At 37.0% G+C, this 5,529-nt stretch overlaps 1 pseudogene; it reads right to left on the bottom strand.

Moving 5' to 3' along the window:
• Nucleotides 1–3,890: 3,890 nt before the first annotated feature.
• LOC131919092 (E3 ubiquitin-protein ligase KCMF1-like) lies at nt 3,891–4,896 on the bottom strand (annotated as a pseudogene).
• Between the last annotated feature and the right edge of the window lie 633 nt (nt 4,897–5,529).

Here is a 5,529-nt window from a genome sequence, read left to right as displayed (position 1 = left end):
GCATCTTCATTTAATGAATGATAGAATTTGAAATGTAGTACTATTAAGAATGTGGATGCTGGCCCATGCTGATATTTCCTGGAGGAATCTAAAACTTTGGCACAATTCTGGACCATCCTAAAACTTACATTTTTAGTTTATACTGCTTTTCTAATTAGATAATATAATGGCTAAAATATAAATAACCAGCCACAGATTGTAAACATATCTGGGTTAATGGAGAAGCTTGATAATATGTTGTCTAATTTTTGCCAGGTTAGATTGAAATTAAATTATTAAGTACACTTAAATCATTTAACTTATTCAAGAACCAATTCAGAGCCACTTTACATTAAGAGTTTCCTACTTCAAGACCCTCATTTGAAATTCATATCTCCTTCCCTTGATCTCCATAAACAGTTTACACATCTCATGGTGCATAATAAACCTCCTCTGTTTATCGCTCTCAGTGAGCACGTGTTATCTGGCTTTTCTCTGCAGCCACTCCTGTGTCTTCAGAACAAAGGAGCTGCGGCAAGGGTTGTTTCCTGTGTCTTATGAATAAGTTGGATGGTTAGATGGATAGTTAGGGGAATGATGGATGACAGGAGGAAAGAAAATCCTTCTGTGCACTTCAGAAGGAGAGAACCATTTGAATGAATTATTTTGAGAATAGATTTTGGGTAAGGCCTTTTAATTATGAAGGCAACCATGCACAACCATTTGAGATGGGGAAAAGGACATGGACAGCTGAAATGATCACCTGCTTGAGGTGGTAAGTGTTCTTGCTCCCCGTGCACAGGCTTACCATCTACCATGTGCAGTTTGTCTAGGATTTCACAGAAATAGCTTCACACATTTTTAGAAAACATCTTTTCCCACAGCCCCCTTCAAGCTGTATCTAAGAGCACTGGGCATTGCAGAAACCAGTTCTTATCAGCTTTGGGGAGGATAATGTGTTTCCATAATTAATGTTTCAGGAAACAGGGACATGTTTACTTTCTTCTTTTTTGAATGTGTTTTAGAGAAAAGTTGCCAAGTGATAGATGCTGAGTTCAAAGGAAAACTATGGGTTGATGATGAAAGAGAGCTTTGTACTGGAATATCTGTGGCTTTTGCCATCTGACTTTACGTTTGCTGTATTTGGACTAGTTCTTGATAGTTAGGTCAAGGTGTACAGTTTTCCAATGTTTGATTTGAAGGACTGTGGCCCTTCCTCCACTTCTGCTCACTTCAGTTTTGGTGTTGATGTTATTCAGTTGGGTTTTCCTTCTATCATAAGATAGATGAAACAGTAATGTAATCTGTGACAGCATTTCAGGATCCTTATGTCAAGCACTCTCTAATCTATTTTGGATTACATGCAAAAGATATATAAGACACCACCCCCATTAATCCTGTTTTCTGGATTTTTCTGCTTGTAAATGGTTTCCCTCAGGCTATGCATTAGAAGTGAATGATGATACATAAAGGTGTCCCATCTTAATCATCGCAGACCTTGTACAAAGAGTGTTTATCCCCTCTCTTTGATTTCATTAGGAAATTATTTAAAATGCATAGGAAGGCACTGTAGCCAGGCATGAACTGCCAGGAGATTTGTATCCTTTGGTCTTATTCATAGTCTGTTATTAATTTTCTTTGGTATTTTTACCTGCTGCATTTAGTTTCATTGACTGTGTCCATAACTCTGGATTTCTTTTTATGCAATGGCATGTCACTAATCACGAGTAGTGAATGTAATGATTAATGTAATGATTAATGTAATAATTACCTGTCAAAGAAGTTTGGGATGCATTTAGTATTTAACTTATGTGGTACTTATTTAGTACTACTGCCCTTTGATTTATTTCACTGCACTAACTATTGTTATGTTATTACTGAAGCATACATATAAACATACATTTAAGCACATCATATAAACTTTGCTTTGGTTCAGTTATATTACAGAGCTGTCCTGTTCCAAATGTTGCTTTGAGGGGGCAGTAAATGCAAAAAAATAGCTCTTTTTTTTTATCAAACAGGAATCTGTTGAATCATTTTTGAGATCAGCTGAGGAATTGTCTGAAAAGAACTTAGCCAAAACCTTCAAATGAAGAATACTTCCTAGGAAATATAATGTGCCACAGGGATAAGGAGAAATGTGGATCTGGGTATAGAGTAAGATACAGGGGTCAAGGTTAGTCTTGTGGGTGTGGATATGCTGTTGCCCCAGCAACATTTATTGGAGACACTGTCCTTCCTTGTTAGTTTGTTTATAGCATTTTTGTTCGGAGTGCATTTGCTATGAAAGTGTAGATTTATTTCTAGTCCTGTTCCATTGGTCCATATGTTGGCTCTCTTATTCCAGTATCATGCTGATATAATTACTGTCACCCTTTAATGTGAATAATGATGGCTCTGGATTTGTTCTTTTATCCTGAGACTGCTTTGGCTATTTTAGATCACTTTTTGCTTTCATATAAACTATAGGATTGTTTTCTTCTAGGTTTATGAAGAACATCTTTGGCATTTTCCTTTTCATTAATGAAAATGTGAGATTTTAAAAAACAAGACAAGATAATTCATGTTAGCTTTGATGAACAGTGAATAAAGAAAATTAACGTATACCTGAATGGCATGTTTAACAATAAAAAAATTAAACAACCACAAAAAGTAAAACCTTCCAACAAACAAAAGCAGGATTTGTTTTAAGGGCACAAAGGTGCCCTGCAGCAGATTCTGCCTTTACTGGTATGTCTTCTATTACTAAGTTAGAGACAGGCTGGGCTCCTCATGGGCAAGATGGTTAAAGAATGACAGGACAGTCACACAGAACACCACACTGGCTAAGACCCTCAGGGTCCAGTGCAGAGCTGACTTTCTGCATGTATATGGGTGAGGCACATGTATATGGGTGAGTAGTCAGGCAGATACTATTCAGAAGCTACTCTGCCCTGTATTCATTGAATAATGTTGGAGAAACTTTGGACTTTTTTTTATTTTTATTTTTTAATTTTATTCTTTAAATTCTATTATTTAAATTCTTTAAATAAAAAAGTTTTATTTCTTATACTTAATTTTTATATAACAAGGTCACTGAAACTCATGGATGCTGCAAAGAACCTTATGCAGTAGTTAGGTAAAACATCCAAACAGTTTTTATTCATACATACACAAAGCAGCTTTATTTGAGATTTCAATTTTCCTCTTCAGTTTGAACGTGGAATATTAGGGAGCCTTTTGCATGTCAAGGTGTAGGAAGCAGAGATCACCTTTCCATCCTACCTACATTTACCTGCTAGAAGTAAAATTAGATAAGTAGAAATGATTATCATATATATGTATGTATGTATATATATATATATATATATATATATATATATATATATATATATATATGTACACAATGTAACAAGAGTGACAGACTTGAAATTGCAATCACCGAACAAACCCAGGATAGCTGTTGTTCCCTTTAATTAGCAAATACAGCACAGAGGACATTGTCTATGAGTGGGGAAGTCATCAAAGAGGAGGTGTGGAGGCTCTATTCCTTTATTAATCTTTTTTAAATTTAGGTTTTCTACTCATGAAACCTGGGGCCTATGCAGGGTCGCTTGGCTTGGCCTGGGAGGAGGGGACTGGACCTACCTGGACTGAGTCTACCAGGTTGATCTCAGTCCTCGGGGGAGGTTTTGCTCTGGAGGAGGTGGGAATGGGGGGGTAGGCTGGGGGTAAAATGACGGGGAACGGAGGGGGGAGAACAAGGGAATCCGTGGCTAATATGTAGAACTGAATTGTATTGCAAAATTAAAATTAAAATTAAAAAAGAAATAAGTAATATGCATTATATACATGTATGAAAAGTTTCTAAGAAAAATAAAAATAAAGACATGTATGAAATAAAAAAAAATTTAGGTTTTCTAAAGTACTATCTAAAGGTATATACCTATACAGCTCATTTTACTCAAGTGTGCAATCTCCCTCTGTTCATCCTTATCTGAGGACGAGCTCTTTTAATTCACTAATGTGGACATAAGGAGCTCCTAGATGAACAGGCTGTGATCTGTAATCTCACTTTCCATGGGCTGGTGCTCTGCTTCAGACCTCTGGGGACCATTTCACCTTGTTAAAAGGAACTGAGAGATCTGGGGATCCCGCTGGCTGTTTTATGTGCTGCTGTGGCTGTGGATTGTGTGACTGTCATGGTGTTAGTGTGCCCTTGTGTTGGGAGCTATCTCTAGTGTTGCTGTGCTGCCTGTGCATGGTGCTGCTAGAGTTGCATCTGCATCTGCAATTGTTGCAACTGAGAAGTGGAAGAGCCCAAGCAGTTAAGCTTTCCCACTGAAGAACATCTCACTCCTCATAACTGAGATAACAGCTATAGTACCCATGGCTTCTCTATTGCTTAGAGTATGAACTCTGAAAAGAAGAGATCCACCAATAGAACTGCTCTTAAAGTACATGCTTCACCTATGAGCATGAGGTCCTTCTAATTCCCAATCAGGGTGAAACATTTTAAGAACATCTCAAACACCACTAGATTCATCTAAATCTCTATGATCTCAGTGTTCAATAGTCAGATGAACTGCAAAGTCATCTTTGACATGATTAGGATCATCTCCAGGTAATGCTGCACATATTGAACAAATTACTTCTGTTGATGTTTCTGTATGTTCAGAAGTAACATGTTCTTGAGGAGATGTAGCCACAATAGGAACAGGTGAAAGACTGTGGCTGCTCTACAGAGAAAGCTTCCCCACCAAAGTTGAAATAAAAATCTACCCTTGTGTTGGGTGGACAGTTGTATACTTTGTTGTTGCCTCAGTTTCATAAGATACAAAAAGATCCATAATCATAGCAAATTAAACACTTATTTCTGTGAACTCAAAAATTTTCATTGAAATATAAATCACAGCTAACACCTTCATGTCAGTACATCCCAGTCCTGACATTGGTGTCATGGCCCCACCTTGGCTCCTGGCGGCAATGTGCCCCCACAGTTGGCTTCCTGTACTGTCTAGGTTTTGTCCCAAGGCAGGGTGGTCAAGGGAGAGGGGAGTCCATCTTTGGTATTTTCATGAGAATTTTATGATGTTTATAAATCTTTCAGGCAACACAGACATTTTAACAGTGTTAATGTTTCTAGTCTATGATCATGGGAGGCCTTTCCATTTCTTTGAGTCCTTGTGAATTTCTGTTATTAGTGCTTTGTGATTTTCATGGTAGAGGTCTCTTACTTCCTTGGTAAATTTATTCCTAGATTATTTTTTAGTGGTTGTGAATAAGATCCCTTCCATGATTTCTTTCTCTGTATTTGTTATTGATGCATAAAAATCATACTTACCCCCTACAAAAGTTACTCAAAGTGGATGAAAGACATCATGTAAGACCAGAAATTAGGAAATTATTAAATGAAATCATATGGTAAACAGTTCAAGTCATCAGTATAGACAATGCTTTTGTTTGTTTGATTTTGTTTTATAAGATGCCAAAACCATAAATAACCAAAGCAAAGTAAGTGATTGTACATGGCAGAAGAAACAGTAAAAAAAAATGAAAGGATGGTTTACA

This window comes from Peromyscus eremicus, chromosome 9 (genome assembly GCF_949786415.1).
Source record: "Peromyscus eremicus chromosome 9, PerEre_H2_v1, whole genome shotgun sequence".
Classification (NCBI taxonomy): domain Eukaryota; kingdom Metazoa; phylum Chordata; class Mammalia; order Rodentia; family Cricetidae; genus Peromyscus; species Peromyscus eremicus.
The sequence above is the reverse complement of the archived record's forward strand: the minus strand, read 5'-3'. Positions and strand labels throughout refer to the sequence as shown.